This window comes from Chinchilla lanigera, unplaced genomic scaffold, assembly GCF_000276665.1.
Source record: "Chinchilla lanigera isolate Chin_1 unplaced genomic scaffold, ChiLan1.0 scaffold00017, whole genome shotgun sequence".
NCBI classification, from domain to species: Eukaryota; Metazoa; Chordata; class Mammalia; order Rodentia; family Chinchillidae; genus Chinchilla; species Chinchilla lanigera.
The window spans coordinates 20328318-20337209 of NW_004955418.1; positions in this window are offsets into that span (position 1 = coordinate 20328318).

Sequence of the window (8892 nt, forward strand, 5' to 3'; positions counted from 1 at the left end):
CTCTATCTGTTTTCATGAGAAACCACGTTGAAGATATCAATATGTAATACAACAAGCATTGTTAATTTCCTACCACTGTTTGTAATTCTGTATTGTCTGTACTGTTCTTTTGCTATTTTGTAAAAGGTTGTCTGTCTGTTCATGTTTTCCTCCTTTTATTTTTAAAATAAAAAAAAACTATGATACAACATTGTCACAGAAGAGCACTCAGGTGAATTTGTGACTCATCCTATTGTTCTCATCAGCTTCAAGTTTGTGGCTGTGAAATAGGGGAGAAGAGAGACTGTAGAGCCCGTCCCCAAAGAGACAAAACCATCAGGTCTGAAGCTACATGCAGCCAAGGTCTACATCTTTGTTTCCCAGCTGGTAGAAAAGGGCTGAATTCTGACTGATGTTTACGGGAAACTGAACTACAAAAAAATAAGCTGGCGGCTGAGTGCCTGCAGCTGTGAACTCTATGAAGGAATCACCAGGCTTCCAGAGCTGGGCCAAGAGGACACGGACTAGGGGTGCACAACCACCGAAGAGCACACTGTCCAAAGGCCAGTGTGGTGTGGCCACCAGGACTTGGCCACAAGAACTCCTGAGGGAAGCAGGGCCAAGAGCTCTGGGACAGGGAACACTGCTGCTCCTTCCAAACAGCTTCATTCATTGTTTTGAACCGGTGACTGACTCCCTTTGCAAAGGGGATTTTTTTAAAGTAGCAATTGCAAACTGATCTAATCCAGCAGTTATGGCCCTTCATCAATTTACATTATTTTCCTAAGATCTTTGGCCTCCACTGGTCACACGTGTGAGCTAAATGTTCGCCTCTAACAACTCTGTAAAACTGAGATGAAATTCTACCCAACATGCACTTGACTGTGTGCTTTGATCACACAATCTTTTCTATAAGTGCAGTGAAGTTTGTTATTCTCCCTGTTGGATGCTCTGCTGCACCATGCATAAAGCAATCACTGGAGAAAAACAAACAAGTGTTTTAGCATAGAATTTAGCTCTACTAAGAGTTGCATTAAGTCAATGTGCTCCTCCGTATGTATCCAAACATGAAATAATGCAAAAATCCAAGGGCAGCAGTACCATCTCACAGACAACTATGAACAAGTAAAAAGGGATGAGATGCTAAGGTCACTTGAGTCTTAGATTCTCTTCACACAAGGGCAGAGGTACGTGGCTAGCATTCCTAGAGAGTCCACATATCTGAAACGTCACTTATTTCACGAATGAGTAATCATTTTTACAGTCAGTTATCTTAATTAATAAACCCTTTGTTAGTGGTAAGATAAAGATAATTGAAGGGCTTATCCTAGCTGCAGGGGTGGGGGTAAATTCTACTGAGGCACATTGTCAACTGGAGTGCTTCAAATGTTAGCAATTTCCACAGGACATATGTTAAAACTGGCATGCACATATAGCATTGTGCTTTAAACAAAGCATTTTTAGTCATATCATGAATCTGGTTGGTCTTCACCATTGCAGACTGAACATGTAAGGGGTAGGGGTAAGTTTTGGTTTTAGGTAGGTTAGTAGTGGTATAAAACATTGAAGAAAAGTGTCATCACCTAAAAATCCTAGACTTCATGTTGAATGCAGTAAAATGAGATTTAGGGGCTGTCTCCTTTGGTAAAAAGGGAATTTCTCTAGTCTTCCAGAAGTGTGCATTTCTTTAATAGGACAAAATAACTACCTTCGGGGTTCTGCCTTATATCTCAATATTATGAAATCAAATGCAATGACAAGGATACGACTTTCTTAAATAACTTAATCAGCTGCCTTGAAATTCTCCAGGCACCAGTAAAAGGATGACAGAATCTGAAGAACAAACACAGCCACGTAGGATTGTTTTAAAATTTATTGAAGTTGTGCAAATAGGAAGACATTTTAGCACTAATATCAACACAATCATTACATAATGCCAAGTAAATAAACAATGTGTAAGTCATGAAAATATATTTTATAAGCACGTTGATAATAAACACAAGACTGTGACCTTATCTCACTGCAGTTTTTACTCAAATGGCACCAACTCTTAGGTCCTCCTTGACCACCATACCAGAAACTTACCTTTTTCAATATTCTGTCTGCCCTCTGCCCTCCTTATTATTTGCTTAGTTCTTATTGTTATGTATCATACTTTACAGTTTTCTTATCAGTCTTCCTATGTCATGTAAGCTCCCTGTGAGAAGAACGTTTTGTCTATCCATTCATTGTTATATTTGCAGAATCACATCAGTGCCTGACAAGTAATAGCAGCTACTCAGTTGTTAAGTGAATTACTTACCGGGCTGGGGAAATAGCTCTGTTGCACAAGTGCCCCCCTGGCAAGTGCAAGGTCCTGAGTTCAATTCCTGGTACCAAAAAAAAAAAAAAAAACTAATTGAATTACTTACCAATTATCAAAATGTAACAAGTCTTTTTCTCTTGTAGACAATATAAAAGATCATTGTGATATTATTTGTCTATTTCAGTGATATAATGAGAACTCTAAGGATATTTTAAATGTGAAAAATTAATATCTTGAACATTAATCTAAAAAGCAATTACAATAAACAAGAAAATAAGCAATATTTGCAAAAACCATTTTAGGTGTAAAATTAATATTATTCACTCTACACCCATGATTTGTCCTGTCTTTCTCTGGAAACATCTATCATTACTCAAAATTAATTCACTGATGGAGCATTCCTACTGAGAATCCATTCTTTTACATTAAAAAAAATCAAAATAAATTTCAGGCTAGTTTATAGTACCTGTTGATCGTGAATTTTCTCCAGCGACATGGGACTATACTATCAAAACATTGCTAATGATTATTCATTTAGCTACTCTCTGTAGTAATAACATATAGACTTAATGCTAAGTGTCACAGAAAGAACATTTTAAATTAAAATTTAAAAAGAGTAAGCTATGATTTGACCAAAAACCTAGGTAAACAAACATAGTCCAAACCAAAAAATGGAAAAAGTTTCAACCCTTTGTTTCCCAGCAAGGCTCTTAGTACTATACACAAAATTAGAAAACAAATTCTACTTTTGAAAAAAAACCTTCCTCTTAAAAAGTTGAAGGGAGGACAATGTGGCTAAGTGGAATTATCATCGAGTTTGTTACTTATTCTCTTTATGTCTGAGGAAGAGGAATCAACCCCTGTGAACCATCCCGTTTATTTGCCTCAAATGAGAGGTTTGAGATTGTAAGGACTAATGATAAAGTTCCCATCACATCACTTTCTCAACAGACTGTAGTTCTATTTAGCCAATCTGTCAGCACAAATTCTCCTATGGACTCATATCCTCCACTGCACTGAAGGCATGCATTAATGAGGACACATTAGAATTCTGGTCAAAAAAACTTTGTACTGCATAGGTAAATTTCATGATAAAAATGAGATTGTCTATCAAAACTGAATTCAAGGTAGCTATATCGAGTTATGAATGTCTCACTAATAACCAGTACCATGTGCCCAAAGGAAGAAATGATATTCTAAAGATGAGATGTAAATTGGAGGATATTTAGAGTGCAATAAATTATAAAATGCACATCAAAAAGAAAACAAAATGTTGATATTAGTAAAACATATACAAGAACCCTTAAAATGAACCAAGATACAAATACTAGGTGGTTCAGTAAGTTTATTTTCATGAAGAGCTACCACATAGAGATATTCTGTGCATTATCTGTGCCTTTGTATACTATGGAGGGATCTACATCAAATTCCTCATCCATATTTGTTCATTTTGCTTTTTGAGAGGTGCCCAATATGTCTGCTCTTGTGAGTTCCTCCTAGGAGATTTATTTCCCACCCAAATAAGGCACTTTTGTAGGTAGACTCTCAGGGGACAATGATGATATCCTATCTTGGTTATGTAAGGTAAGGTTCACTGAAGGCAGTTTTGTGCTGTTTTGTGTTTAATGTCTTACAAAACACAGCCCTATATACTCTATGTATAAAGTATTAAACTTGTGGAATAGAAACGGTTCTTTTTTTATTCAGCCTTTACTGAGTGATCAGAATTGGCTGACTAGAGATCTACTCTCTCATGCCAACTCCTTTATACTCCTTTTACAGACAAGAAGCGCTCCTGTGCCGCTTAGCCCTGGCAAAAAGGAAGACAAAGGCTTCCAAGATCAAAGACTATTGATCTAGAGTCAGGGTCATTTTTCTCATCTCTTGCACCAAAGAACACTTGGATAATTTCCAAGCCAGCAGCCAGACTCTGAGGCCAACCTGTGATCACCACCAAAACTTGTTTTTAGGATCAACAATAGTTCACAGAGGATCCCTTAGGACTGAGGACCCATCAAATCCCCTTAGCTAGTTGGTATGAATGTCTTAAGGGATGTACCTTCATGGACAATTGCAGCTCCGGGTAATAAATTACATCCTGGCCAAATATATTTCCAATTCATGGTTTCTTTTTTATTAGTAGTAAGCTATCCTACCTTCAGAGAGTATCTTAAAAAGAGATTTTACTTTGTACCTTTTGATAATGATTCAAGGGTTGATAACACTGGTAAAGAATTCTGAGGACATTTGACAAAGGAAGGAAAGTTTCTACGCCCCCTCTGCACATTTTAGATGGGCCTAAAGTCCAGAGCCCCTTTTTCCCTGTTGTTTGAAGTTTCACATCCATTTCAAAGATGCTGAGCTTGTATGCAAACATCTGGTTTTTAGGAATGGGCTTCAGATACTGACATACCAATTCCGCTTTCCTTCCAAGCTACCTGCCCTCACTGAGTCACAGATAGGGGACACAGGAAGCGACTCTCATAAGTGCGATGTGAGCTAAGACATGGGTTGCACATGTGGAACAGGGTCTTCCTCAGTGGATAACATAGTGGGGAGAGGGTCATTTGAGAGTGAGGTTAATATTTCCTTCCAATAGGTGGGTTTCCCAAGCATATCTCAAATGCCATCTCTCACACAAAATCCCAAGGCATTCTTTTAACTTAAAGTTCTTATAGCATGTAGGCAAGCATCAGACACTCCTTTACATTGAACGTATTGTGCTCACTTCATTGCCAGGAACTGTTCATTCCTTCCCACTTACATCCACGATAATAATATATCCCAGAAGCACCTTGTAGAATGGCTACTGTAATTCAGGAAGGACACGACCTCACATTCATTCTGAATAGGCAACATTACTGCCTAATTTCATGACACTTGATAACCAGATTCGAAAATCATGACCATTCCAAAAACTACCAGAGGAACTTTTTGCCAAACCAGAATATAAATGGACTACGAGAACATTAAGTATGTTGCCTTGAACACTAGAGTGATAAACAAGTATCTGCTATCACAGCCACCCAGCAAGATTTTTTTTTTCAGTAAAGACCTTAAGCAAATACACTCTCAAATCTCTCTTTTCGTTCTTCTCTGGGTCTCAGACATCATTTCGAATACTATGGTATAAAATATCTTCCCTTAGTAAGAGCTCAAGTTGATTACTGAGCAAGAGATGAGTCTGTAGTTTTAAAAAAGAAAAATCCTTGGAGTCAGTGCTCAATGTCATAAAGCCACTGTTTTGGTGTCTGCATGACTTTTGACCTATTTATTCAGTTCACCTGGGGATAATGGTAAGGAACTTATCTGCCTCTACTTACTCCCAGCTAGAGCATTTTTATATCCAACCAGATGGTATTTCTTTTCCAACAAATTTGATAGCATGTTGAGAGCAAAAAAAAAAAAAGGGTGGATCTATAAGAACTGTAAAAGAAATTAAAATGTCAATATTTGGTTATTTAACTATCCTATTTTATCATCACTAATTTTAGAATTAAAAGAAAGGATATCATGAGTGCATTTACAAGCACTAGTTCATAACCAGAGCTATGTGATTTACTAAAACTTCCATTACATGTGTGCTTATGTTTTCACAAAAAAGATGTGTCCTGGAGAGTATTCCATGGTGTTGCTGGCTAGATGGATGCGCTAATAATCTGGGTCAGCACACATGGCCCCACTCAGCAGCTCTGAGGATGCTGTGATGTTTAGGAATGCTGTTTTGAAAGGAGGGGCAGGAGGTCTGCCCTTGCCTACACAAAAGTACACCTCCAAGCCACTAGATGATAATTACCTACTCCCATTACCATCCTTTATAACAGAATAAGCTATTGGTTGTAGAAAATTACCTACATGCATAGAGTGGACAGAGAGAAATGAGTGAGTACCGTAAATATTGCTAAGTATTTATACTACCCTGGTGACATGAAATTATAGGCATAAGGTAAAAAAGTAGCATCAGAAATCAGCAGCACCTGCATAAAAGGCATCCAACATAGTTTTCATCATTATGCATTTGTCTAAATTATTACCTGCATGTTGTCTATGTGCATAACTGTGTATATCAACTCAACAGAATCTAAGTGATTTAGAAGCAAAGTGGGAAGCATTCTGGTTTAGAGCTCAGGCCTACCCTCACTATTCCTGTGCTCTTTTTCTGACCCACATTTAACTCCTTGTTTCTATCCCCCTTCTTCACCTATCCTAGCTCCAAATTTCCAGGGAGAGGCATTTCTTTGTTGTCCAAGAAGTGACAGTAAAGAATAGAATTGCAATGTGTCTCATACATATGCCAACTCGCCTTGATGAGTGCAATCGATATGTATTGCAATGTACTCATGAAAATAAAAATTAAAAAAGAGACTCTCAGTAAATGTGTGTATAACATAATGGGAAAATTACATTCATGAATTAAAAATTTAGATTTTATGAATGTACTGCTTTAAAAAAAATAAATTGGGAGGAAATAGATTTGGGGGAAAATAGAGAAAAGTCATGTTCAAACTTTTGAATCATGCTGAAAAGATCCTCTAAAGGTCAACATTGCCAACGCATTACTCACTGCTGTAACTTTGTTTTCTCTTGCTCTGTGATGGTTGAGGGTACACATTTTTCTTCTCCCCTTTTAAAGACATTCAAAAAGCAGAGCTCTAGTGTTCCAGCATCTTCACACCACCCCAAAGACATAGTCAATCAAAACCCCACACAGGGAGCCGCAGAGGGTTAGTTCTCACTTAAGTAAAGTTTAGTGAAAAGCCAGCCAATCAGTGTGATTACGGCTGGGTCAATGATACATAGTTATGAAAGGTTTTACACACACATCAGTCTTAAGATGTAGCACTAAGAAGCAGCTAGGTCAGGAAAACCATAAATACAATGCCCTGTGTCCGTACCTCCCTTTGTATCCATAAGAGTCCGACCAGCCCAGCTGACGGGAAGCCATGCTGACCACAGGGGCAGCATGTTCCCATTTCCACTGAGCACGTCTCAGCCTTGAGGGTGTCAGCTGAGGTTTTCTGTTGGGTCAAAGTCATAGAAATCCTGGTCGATAGCTTTTATGAGGAATGACAAATGTAAAAAGATAAACTCTACAGTATCAGATAAACTATACGGGCTTTTCCTAGATCCCAAGCAAAGATTTAACAATGTGTGGTCAGTTTTAAAGTCTTCTGCTAATTTAAAGGGGGAAGAGTCTGGCGCTAAAAGACTGCCAGGCTCGACTTCGATATGTTCTGGCTCTTAAAGACCTTGAGAGTTGTTCATTTCAGATACAAACCATTTTTATTTTTTAAAAAGTTTCTGGTGACATGAGACAGATGTCACAGCATTGCTTAGAAATGATCAATATTAACTAATCAATCTGTTACTGAATACTATCACCTTCCTCAATTTTGCTACAACTCTCACTATTTTGGAAAGGGACCTTTGTTTTTCATATAGTAGCAACAGAGATTCTAGAATAGATCGTACTGGACCTCTCCCCTAAGCAATGGGAAGATTCACTTTTCATTTACTAGCTGCCTTCTAAGCTATCACTGCATTGGGGAGGATTGAGTGCAGCAGAAGACTGAATGAGAACCATTTTATTTTTTCTAAATATTAAAAAAATACACTCCTCTGTGTTAACATAGACAACAACCATTTTTGTATATGTCCAAGTTGAAGTTGTCATCTGGTCTTTCAAAATCTATATGACTGAACCACATGATTTCCCTTTTCTCTTCTTTCCTGCCTTCCTCTTCTTTCTCCCAATTATGAATTTGGAATTCGAACATATCAGCGACAGTAAATCATTTACCATTGAATGGTATCACAGCAACAAATTTTTAAAGGTACTTTCCACTGAGAAGTCTATATACACACCAGAGTATAAAAAGGTAGTGATATGGGTCATGCATATTCAAATCACAGCTATGTCACTAACTTCCTATGTGACTTGAACTCAGTCATTTCTCCACTGCAATTATGTCTACGACATCACAAAAATATCGCAACCAGCAGCACAAGCTGCAGAATAAATAGTAATTGCATTTAGTTAGTACCTCAAACTACAAATTCCTGTTAATTTTTTCATTAACTCTAACTTTAAAATATTAATACATGCAAAGATGTACAAAGCAAGTTGGTACTATATTACATGAGTCAGATAGAATGCACATAACTCCCTCTAAGTGCTAAGGTAAACTTCAAGGTTCATGTGCACATAAATCACACCTGTGCTCAAGACAGCAGTGAGGGGCCAGGGATGTAGCTCAGTGGCACAGCACCTGCATGGCAAGCTCAAGGTCCCTAGTTCAACTCCCAGTCCCAAAAAAAAAAAAAAAGACAGCAATGAAACAAAAATAGCTGCTATACACATGTCCCTAGTAATAAAAAAAATGAATATGGTATATAACCCAAATATTGTTTAAATAGATTTTTTTTCATATTCTTTCAAGCTTCGATGGATCCCACAGAAAGATTTCTGGGACTACAAACTTTGTGGGATGTAGGATGCATCAAATCAAAATGACTGACTGTTAAGTTCACCAGCACTGGAAAACTGTGTGAGACTCTGTGTGTGTGTGTGTGTGTGTGTGTGTGTGTGTGTGTGTGTGTGTGTGTGT